General features: G+C 28.6%; 1 long non-coding RNA gene across 1 annotated transcript; it reads left to right on the top strand.

The window, feature by feature from the left end:
• The first annotated feature begins 10,751 nt into the window (after positions 1 to 10,751).
• LOC123259911 lies at positions 10,752 to 11,476 on the top strand. Its single transcript, XR_006508343.1, has 3 exons — positions 10,752 to 10,825; positions 10,931 to 11,093; positions 11,179 to 11,476. It is a non-coding gene; the product is annotated as an uncharacterized LOC123259911 (long non-coding RNA).
• Positions 11,477 to 11,771: the final 295 nt, after the last annotated feature.

Raw genomic sequence — 11,771 nt, 5'->3', positions numbered from 1 at the left:
TCATCACAATAAAATTGATTGAAATAAAATATAAAAAGCAAAATAATAAAAAACAGAAAACTCTGCTATGGTTTAGTGGCGCCATAATTCTAAGGTGAGGAAAAAGAATACTATTATAAAATGTATAGATAGATATACAAAAAAATCCACAGTCATATATTAGTTTTTTATAAATAATAATTTAAAGACAATGAATTGAACGATCATATTAATTGAGAAAGTCCATCGTGTGTTACTTTATATAATAAAAAAAAGTTTTTCCGGTACGATCATTTTTTCGACCAATTTCCCTACCACATACACCCATCCATACACGGAAGACCAGAAAAGATTATGTTTGATGTTATTACTTACTATGTTAAACAAAAAAATTGTTATTGAAATATATTTTATGTGCCTGACAAATCATTCGACTTGATATAAGTGTACTCATATTAACCTGTACGTGCGATATAAATAACAAAAAATCAATTTCAGTTTCGAGAAAAGTGCTTTTTTAAAAATGTCGAGAGTAGAGCACAACCTCAATGCTTCGCTCATGAGGCGTGCAAAAAAACGAGTTTAACCACAAAATATTTACTCCCTACAGTAGTCGATCATGACCTTAGTAGTTTATGCGACCTTAAACAAATTAAAAAAAATAAATTATTAAGATATTGTCTTGTAAGTTTAAAATCTTTCGTTGACTAAACTTACAAAATTAACGATAAAATTAGTAAATTTTATTGTAATTTTAAGAAGGGTTTACACTTTTTTCTCTCTCACCCTCTATTGGTCAAACGGAAGTATCTCTGTCATACTTGTACAACAAATGGAATCATAAAAACCATTTTATACATAAATAAATGAAAATTTTCAGCGCTTCGCTCTTCGATAGATAATTAAATTATCTATCGAAGAGCGAAGCGTTTTTTTCGAAATTATATCTTGTGCATGAACAAAACTGTTTGAAAATTAACTATCAACAGCTCTTAATAAAAATTTTGTAATCTTAATACATGTTTACGCAATTTTAGGAGATATCATGAGATTTTTATTACTTTTAACACAGAGCCGTGTTACTTTACATTTACACATGAATTGTGTTGAATTACCACTAAGTTTGAGTAAAAAAGTCATCAACATAAATTTTTGTGTTGAATTTGACGAAAAATTTTTTACTGTGTTTGGTAATTGTAACTATTACTTTAATAACGTATCAACCAATATTATTCCAAAGCTAGTAACTATCACAAACGTACGATAATTACAATAATTTAATTTTCTCCGAGCATGATTACAGTTAGATTGGTCTCATAATTATTGCATAAGACCCCATTAAAGCTCTGTTCATCATCAATGCTTAACTTTTGTGATCTCGGTCTCTTTTGAATTCCTCTACGCTGTTATAATTAACGATGGTATTACAAAGTGGATGACATATTTGACTGGTTTAACATAAATGTAATGCAAACATTGATCTTTGTAGTATTATATTTATATACTTTTTTTTTGTTCCAGCATACTTGGCTACTCCATTTAATAACAAAGTAACTGAAATATCTAAAATTTTTTCAAATTTGCCTTATGACAAAAAGGTTTACATTTTAAATTGATGAATAATTTAAATTAGACATAGATATACTACGAAAATATTTAAAAGAGAAAAAACATCAGATTATTTACTTAAAATACATAGAAATTTATCAATATTAGAAAAAAACAGGTCTAAGAATTTTGCAGACTTAAGCAAAACTTAACAGATACGAAGAGATCTAAGGAACTTCAATGAGATTAATAGATATGCTCATGTCTACTTAAATCTGCATGTCCCGATGTCGAGATATAATTACTTTTAAACGATTCTTAATGAAAAAGTTTGTCGACATAGTTATATCTAAGCAGATATGGAAAAGTAAGTTTATGTCTATAAGAAAAGGAACACTAATAGTAGGAAAAAGAACACCAGGAAAATAAACACTAACAATAGAAAAAGGAACAGGAAACAGAACATTGAATAGCAATAGAAGAATAAAAGGAAAAAGAACACCACTAATAGGAAAAGCAAAAGTAAGAATAATAAAAGGAACACTAATTATAGGAAAACTGACACATACAAAAGGAAAAAGAACACTAACAATAAAAAATCGGAATAAAAAGATTGACCTGCAGACCGTCCCTGGAACTTCCCGCTTTTTTTGAACTTGAACCGCTTGAAAATCTTTCAATCAGTTTATTTTTAGGCTCTTCGAGTTCAAAAATTTGAGCATTGTTTCAGATCAAAATCTTTTGGAAATTTTCAAATAGTAATGTTTTTTAAACGCATTGTTCGATTTATAATTTTTTGTCACTATTAAATACACTTTTCTATGCATAAAAAAAATGTGTAAGATTTTGAGTCGATTAATCAAAGTATCTAAAAGTTATCTCAAAAAAACATTTCTTTTAGAAATTTTTCTAAAAATAGTCAAAAAAAGTATTGAGTTGATTAGCTGAAGAGTTTGAAAGTTATTTAGAAAAAACTTAACAAAAAGTTGCTTTTTCGGTTTTTATTTTTTGAATATCGATACTGCCATTCTAATACGTCGTATCCCACAAAATTTGACATATTGACTTTTTTTGAAAAATAGAATCATAACAATATTATGCAAGTTACATTAAAAATATAAAGGTCAAATAGTTTAATAACTATTTCTAAATAAATATTTTCATCCGTTGAATTCCATTAAATCAATGTTAAAAATGAACTGTTTTTACCGTCTGCTATAAAATTTTCTAAATGTGGGATACGACGTATTAGAATGACAGTATCGATATGTATCTTTGAAACGGCTGCAAAGATTGACGTTAAAATCTAAAATCTCAGATCTAGGTCTCAAAAACACTTTTGAATGTCGTATCGCTCTTCCTAACCGGTTAATTTATTCTGAAGATATCATCCTCACATACACACACACGCAAGGCCAGAGGTCCAGCCAGGAATAATTTGAACCACATCCTAAGACCTCAAAACATGGAGATCTGATAAAAACTTATTCTAAAAGTCGAACCGAAATTAATAACTCGCTACTTTTGAAAATTATCAATTTTCATAAATCGGTAAGTTAAAAAAAACACTCATACAATTATATCTTGTAATAAATAATTAGATCCAACAATTTTTTTTTTTCGGTTACTGTTGTATCTAATTTAGGTATAAATATATCTCATCAGGTTTAATAATATCTTCCCAAATATAATCTTTGCACAAAAAATATGACTTTTACTCATCAGATCTGATGTTTTCTAGCTAGCTATAATTTGATGACATTTGAACAACTATTATTCACAGTCTACAGAAGTTATTGGTAATATGACGGTCGATCATTTTCCTTTCACGTTCACGAGGGTGCGCGTAGAGGAAATAGTATAAAAAATAAAAGAAAAAAGGAAACTATGATAAAAGAATAAAAAAAGAAACGTCATCGTAAAAAAAATAAAACCCTTCAGAATATTCTCAGTTACTCTTCGGTTCAAATCCCTAATGACTTGCCTCTTTTTCATCAGCATCTCCCTCTCTGTTTATGCTTCCCTCGCTTCCTTTTACCGAGTTGAGCTCTAGGTATTTTTTATATCGGTTGTTATATATCTCTGACATTCAGTGAACCCTGACGCAAATTTTTTTACTGGTTAAATTATATGTATTTTTTTGTCGAGTTATTGATGAGTTATTTTTTGTGCTGGCATCATTTACATTGTAATAGGTTTCAATTGAAAGAGATTAATTCGTCTGGTTGTGCTTATATCAGCTACTGGGCTTTTGTGGTGGATGCCAGATATTTCGGAATTGGAATCGCGGTGATGATGCGCTTCTTTGAGGAAAATAAGTGAGTAAATAATAAAAATAAAAGATACTTAGACCGCTAATGAACACCGCTGGTACAAACTCCCCGACTACGAGTGGGTTTTCATCCTGGCTGCAATACCTGCTGGAGGGTCACGAGGCACTGGCTCAAACACCACTTTAAGCTCCACCAATTGCAAAGCTCCGAATTATACGAGTACTTTTTTCTTTGTTATTTACTTTTTAATTCAGGGTGTATTTTTCTGCTTGTGCTAAAGGTCTTTACTGTTTTTGGATGTTTTTAGAGATGAACCACATTTTTTTAATAATTATTTCATTAGATAATTAAAAATTCATCTTTTATATTGAAAATTATATTAAAATTTTTAGAAACAGATGAAAAAAATTATAGTTTTAAAAAGTAAAGAACACATTTCAATTAATCAAACTAAAAAATTGAAAAATAATAATGAGTGATTTTTAATGAGTTTAAATTAAAAATAGAATGGTTGACAGAAAAAAATTAATTTTATTTGTAAAAAAAAAGCTTAAGGTGCTTGATATGAATCATTTTAAATTGTTTATTGTTATAAATTTGTAAAAGTATAATTTAAAAAATGTCTGGAAAGTACCCCACACTTTTTTATAATAAAATAAAATTTTTTGTTGATCACTCTATTCTTATTTCAAACTTATTAAAAATAATTCAAAATTATTTTCCACGTTATATTTTGATTTGTTATTAAAATATGTTTTCTATTTTTTAAACTATTTATTATTTCCAAGTTTTTTAGTATAAAAAAAAATAGAATTGTAAGATTTTAATATTTTAACTTAGTTAAAAAAACATACATAATTTACTGTCATTCTATGCATGTTGTATGTTTAACTTACATGTAAAATTAGCCATTCTTTTCTTCTGATTATTGTGATCAGGATACTCGAATAAAATTGTTAAATTATTGTATTATCATCGGTCGTTGATACGCATGCAAATTTTGAAATTAATCAGGCATTTTAAAGTCGGATAAAATAGCTTCTAAAGATTCTATATTAACTTAAATAGATACATATGGGGTATTCCATGCCAAATCGACCACTTTTGAACTCGACCCTTTTAGATTTAGCTGAAACTTTATCATTCTTTTCTACCTTTTGAAAGACGTTTTTGAGAATTTTTTCAAATTTTTTTGTCCAACCCAAAAAAGTTATGAATTTTTCAAAAAAATGGCTTTTTTATTTTCAAATAGCCATAACTTTTTTTGATATTGACCTTTGGGTACCCTTTTTTTTTTTTAATTTTTGTTTTTGAATGAACTCTTCGAAAAAATACACAAAAAAAAATTAAATATGATCAATTCTATAAAATAATCGGTTTTTTTGAGCAAAATCGTTATTTTTTCATAGTTGCTCACTTTTTTTTTTTATTTTTTTTTCTCAAAAAAAACTTCAATCAATTTGACAACTATTCCCGCTCATCCCAGGCAGGGCCGATTTTTTTTATTTAATTGAAAAAAAAATTTTTTTTTTATTTTAGAAAATTTGACAATTTTTTTTCAATTAAATAAAAAAATATAATAAAAAATTAGCCCTGCCCGGGATGAGCGGGAATAGTTGTCAAATTGATTGGTTTTTTTTGAGAAAAAAAAAATTAAAAAAAAAGTGAGCAACTATGATAAAATAACGATTTTGCTAAAAAAAACCGATTATTTTATAGAATTGATCATATTTAATTTTTTTTGTGTATTTTTCCGAAAAGTTCATTCAAAAACAAAAATTTTTTAAAAAAAAGGTACCCAAAGGTCAATGTCTAAAAAAGTTATGGCTATTTGAAAATAAAAAAGCCACTTTTTTGGGAAATTCATAACTTTTTTTGGGTTGGATGAAAAAATTTGAAAAAATTCTCAAAAATGTCTTTCAAGGGGTAGAAAAGAATAGAAAAGTTTCAGCTAAATCGAAAGTGGTCGATTTGGCATGGAATACCCCATATACATATAGGTCAAGTTAATATAACCGTGTGAATACTTCGAATTATCTCTAGAAATTTTATGACGTGAAACTATAAGTCTAAAAAAAGTCAACTTTCATTTTACATCAAATATCCTTATTCAAATTTAAAAATAATCGAAATAAATTTACGTAAGCTCATCTTTTCGGACTGAAGGAAAATATAAACGACACACATATTCCGATAAATTGAGTATCTGAGCGTGAGAAACCTGCGCGCTCTAGCGGCGACAATCAAACTATTCTCTCCCTTCTAATAATTTTTATTTTTCTCTGTCTTTAAAATGTTTTTAATTTTCTTTTCAATTATTTCAACATATTTTAACAACAATAAAACTTTAATAAGTCCTTCCAGATAAACTAAATGAAAACGCATTGTAATAACACGGGAGTAATTAATTAAATTTCAAAGACGTTTATTCACCCATGAATTAAATGAAATATACAGTAAACATTAGCTCGTAATTATTTGAGCTTACACTTATATTTTAATTAATTATTCAGTGTAGAATTTAGTGCAGCAACTAACTAATTATTAAGAAATTGTTCTGGTAAATAAAGTTTATTATCATAAAGTTTATGGCGTGTGTTTATATATCAGTATAGGGAGAAAATCTATTCAGCCGAGTCTTTTGAATTTACGCGACAGAGTGTAAGGGGGAATTTCCGTAGCTGTGTACTGATATGAAATAAAGAAGAAAGTAGAGAAGAGAATGAAGAAAATAAAACAAACAGTTGTACCAATGACGAGACGAGCGGTTGTGCGAACTGGGTTAACAACTTGAAGATTTAAGAGCACGGCATTGTCCCCTGTCTTGTCATCGAGACGCTAAAAAAATATGGGAACACAAGGAGAATAGGAGGAGAATACCCAGTTGAAGTGGTTGTGAGTGAAATGTTGTGTTGGACTGTCATTAATTTTGCGAGAATAACGTTTCGGCGTACAGTTCTTCGTTGTACTGCTTCATCTTACATGTTCTACCTTCCAATTTTATTCTTACGTGCTCCGTGCCATGAAAACTCTCAGTAAGCAGTAGAAGAACTCAAAACAGCGACTACAATCCGCAAAAATAATATAAAATGAAATAAAATGATAAATAACAAGCAAATTTTTTCTTCAACAGTAATTTCGTATTCTTCCACGAGGAAAAACACAGGCTGGTGTTTTAATTTCCGGACGAACAGGCGCTGAAAATGTTGTTGTAAAATTTTCCATCGTAAAACTTATACTTTAATCCACTGGATTTATAACAAAGGCACAAAATAATACCTTATATTATATAATATACTTTAGCTTAGTTTACTCGAGTTTTTTTTTTTTTTTTTAATATTTTTACAGGGAAATCTCAATAATCCGAGTAATAAAAAAGTTAATAAAGTAGTTAAACGATTGAATACGGCTCACGGAATATTTTTTTTCTCGTTTAAATTTTAAATGCTAAATTGTGAGCTGTGAAATCGGTTATTCAAAATAAAAACATAAATTTTATTAACCATTTTTGATAACGAGGTATTGTTGAATTGCTAGTTTTATTTAAATGTATAATTCTTAACTTCTGGTGTATAATTCAAGCTCGTTTAACCGAATAACGGGTAACTTGTACTATTTGACTTTTATTTTTTAAAGTATATACCATAGAGTGCTGGTAAAGTTAACTTTCCAGCTAACAACTTTTCAAAAAATTTACTGCTCATTATTTTTAACTATGGAACTTTTTTTAAACAACTTTCGTCTTTAATTAATTCTATTTAATTAAAGTGCATTTAATCCTTGCTTAATTAAGATTTTATTTCTTATTACTTATTATGGCTCTTTAAAATGTCTTTCCATACCTCAAATGGGAGGTAACGGTCTTCAGAATTTCCTTAATTTATATCCAGAAAGTTTATCGATTTAAAATTAGTTCAATTAATCATTTCGATAAAATTAACTACAGGAAAAAATTATTCATGTAAATTTGAAATATTCATTAAAAATTCATCTAATGGTGATTTCTCTAAAAATTAATTAAAAAAAAAATATAGTAAATTAATGATTTTCAATTGATTAACAAACATTTCGAAGTGTATTACTTTAATGCAATTATGATAATAACTTTTAGTGCGACCGTACGCTTCACTCAATTTTATTAAAAATCAACGATGTAAAATCAAACAGCCAACTTCGAACTTTCATAAAAAGCGCAAAAGTTATAATGAAGTGAAAATAAATAATTTAAGTATTTTTCCATCAGCTTTAATGACTTTTCCACAGAAATGAAGTGGATTTTTCAATTCAAGGAGTATAAAAAAATACCTCATGAATATGATAAAATCGAAAAACATACAACCACATTTCTGATAATTTGTGTTAGTGTATTGCTCCGCGGATCAATATTTAATAATTGTCTGTTCAAAAGGAGATTATAACTTCAAACATTTGTAGCGTATCACTTTTGGCACGCTTCATGGTATGAATTGACAGTCATTGCCTGCCTGAATGACATGTACCAATCCTCCCAGTTAATGAACTGTCATTGTACTCACTCTAAACTTTCTTTTTAAAATTTATGTTGTTATCATTTCATTCAATTTTTTTATGTTTAATGCAAAATAATTGACGAGATTACGTGTTCATTTTACCGTTGAGCTTTAGTGTATTCTTGGTTGCAAATTTACAGATTTAATAAAGTTATAACTGACGATGAATTAAATGCAGAAAAAATGTGTTTATTTTTAAAACAGGGAAAGACTGAAATAGTTATTTTCGATACATATGCGCAAAGGTAGGGATTTTGACGGCTTGAAGTGACGTCACAAGTACGAGGTCTTGATAAGAATGTATCCATAGCCTCAAACGTGTGCCTTCACTTCAAGTTTGTCAGGGTCCCTACCTTTGAGCATAAAGTATCGAACATGATTTTTTGTCATATTAGTTGCGAAAGTTGGATTTGAGAAAACAGCCTAGAATGTTCAATTACTGTTTATACTATTTAAAGGCACAAGAAATGTCACACGAGATTAAATAGCGATGGATTAAACGTATGTAAGTATATGTTGAAGTTGTTTACAAGATTCAACTGTCACTAAGATTCTTTTTGCGATTTTTCTCCACTCAGCGGAGGTTTGTCGAATTAAAAGATAATTCGACTCATCTATAGCGTATTTTAGCGTAGTCGTGCAAAAATGTAGAGACAGATAGAGAAAGAGAAGTTACTTTTCGATACTAGTGCGAGGTAAATTAACTAAACTATAGATTGCCAGAAATCATATTCTTTGCGCCCCCTGTATGTTGCTCGAAAATCCAACTTTCGCGGTTGATATGACAAAAATAATTATTTTTAACTCCGAATTAGATTAATGGGTCATTTTGGATCCGGCGCTCGAAAAAAGCCAATATTCATGATTTTTTTATCCAGAAACTATTATAGATATTAATATATAAAATTTATTCAGCTCAACAAATACATTTTTGAATAACACAAAAAATATCTAAATTTATTTTTTTGAATATTTTTAACTTCCCGCTAAGAAAATCTCAGATTTTCAAAAATCGGGAAGTTATTGGTTTTACCCCGTTTTACAAAAATCGAGTTTTCATCAGATCGCGACGTTTGAGGGTCACAGGAAGCTTCCCTGACTATCCCCGTGAGGGTGTCACTATGTCTGTATGTGTGTGTGTGTGTGTGTGTGTGTGTGTGTGTGTGTGTGTGTGTGTGTGTGTGTGTATGTAATAGGGTGTCCGTTATTTACCAAGTTGGCTATTTCCACTTAGGTATCGTCAAAATTATTTCTGTTTGACCTAAAATCAATTCTAGAAACAAAAAAAAATTTTTACGATGCCGCTTAACTTTGCCTAAATAACGATACTTTTCCCATTTAATTAACATGGGATTTTTGCACTTTTTAGCAACTAATTTTTATTTCACTCATTATACTTTTTAACTTACCAACAATGCTCGATTCTGCTTCTGTTATGATCTCTTTAGATGGAGAAATTTCCATATCGGCCCAAAAAATTCATCACAAAACCTTTTGTAAGGTCAAAATTTATTTTTATCGATTTTTCTCGTTATTTTGCTTAAACTACTTACTAATTAATTTTTATTTTGTATTTCATTTAAAGTTTCTTATTTTTTTCTTCCAAAAAAATAATTTTAATTAATAAATTATCTGAAGTCACACAGTGATTCTATGAAGGAATTAAGTACGGATTACACCGTGATTCTGTGAAGGAATTAAGTACGGTAATACGGTTATTACCAACACAAATTTAATAAAACAACTAGATATATTGTCGTATACGGTCGTTAAAGTAAATAAAAACGATAAATTAATTTTTAACTCACTGTCTATTCTCGTTGTTGTGGTTCTTTTAACGACAATATTTCATTTTTGGATAGTAAACGGAACAATCCTTAATTTATGTTATAATATTAAATTTTTAATTGTAAGGTTGAAGTGATTAGTGCAATGAATTGAAAGTGGAAAAATTGATCGGTATCCAACTAAAAAATATCTTTCTAACCGCGAGAGCTCCAATCTATTGAAAATCAAGAACTTTCATCATGAGTTTAGAAAAAAATTTACGAAAACCGATGTTTTTATTGGAAAACCTTACGGATGATATAAATAGTAATAAATTAGCTACTGATGAACAAGCTTTAAGGTTACTATTTTATTATACTAAAACGTGAAAATAACAGTGTGCGATGGATGTAAAATAACTATTGAAAAAGTTAAAAAGTTTTGGATATTTGCTCGTATTTTTATTTTAGATGACAAACGATGTATTTAAAAATTGTAAAAATTGCACGATGAATACAGAAATCTGCATAAAAATGCAGGTGTGTCCTCAAACCAACAAAAGAGCAAGAGTTTTCAATTAAATTATAAAGTTTATTTGACATAGCTCACGGCAGAGTTTTTGAAATGGTCAGCAATGATATAAAAACTTTGTAATCGATCAACGATCAGAAAGATAATTCCATCTGAATTTTTCGGACAATCAACGAGGAAATGTAATTGATTTATCTGGTAATATCAATAAAATATTAGTCAATTAATAAATGAAACGTTCATAAAATACTTGAAAATATTTTTCATGTGACTTAAAAATTCAATATATATTGTATTTCAAAGAAACAAGATCATGATCGCCCTACTGAAGTATCAACTTCTGATAATCCACTTGTTGTAAATGATAATCGGTCCATCGAAGTGTTAACCTCTAAAAACATTAAAGCAGCATCTTGTTATATAGAACACCAGTTGAACGATTCTGAATTATCAAGAGAAAATTCAGGTATTAGACTTGAACTCAATCATTACGTTGAATTATCTATTAAGTGCATTTATTTAACAATAAAACATAATTGATTTTCTTTCAGAAAACTATTTGCCATTGCGTTTGACAAGCGCGGGTGGATCAATGTCTAGTGGCGAAGCATTAACTTTTTCTTGATGATGATTATATAAAAGGATAAGAGATTGCTATCAAGATTAAAGTTGTTAATGATGTAGCGGAGAGAGAGAGAGCTGTACAATTGGCTCAAGAATGTATAAATATGGTAGCTAAAGATGAGAATCAAAAACAATATCTTCTCCAGGTGATAAAAAAGTATAAGAATGAATTTTCAAATGCTACTAAGGAATGCCTGACAACAAAAATAAAAGTTCAATAATTAACATATGTATTAAAATAAAATCAATAATGATTTGAATGTTAAAATTTATATTTATAACCTGTATGATTATTGACAGTTTCAAATAAAAGATCTTACACAAAATTCAAAATAAAAATTAATTAGTAAGTAGTTTAAGTAAAATAACCAGAAAAGTCTATAAAAATAAATTTTGGCCTTTTCAAAGGTTATGATATAAATTTTTGGCGCCAATTTAAAAATTTCTCCATCTAAAGGGATCATAATAGAAACAGAATCGAGTATTGTTGGTAAGTTAGGGAGTATAATGAGCGAAATAA

This window comes from Cotesia glomerata, linkage group LG2 (genome assembly GCF_020080835.1).
Source record: "Cotesia glomerata isolate CgM1 linkage group LG2, MPM_Cglom_v2.3, whole genome shotgun sequence".
NCBI classification, from domain to species: Eukaryota; Metazoa; Arthropoda; class Insecta; order Hymenoptera; family Braconidae; genus Cotesia; species Cotesia glomerata.
This window is presented reverse-complemented; position numbering and strand designations above follow the sequence as displayed.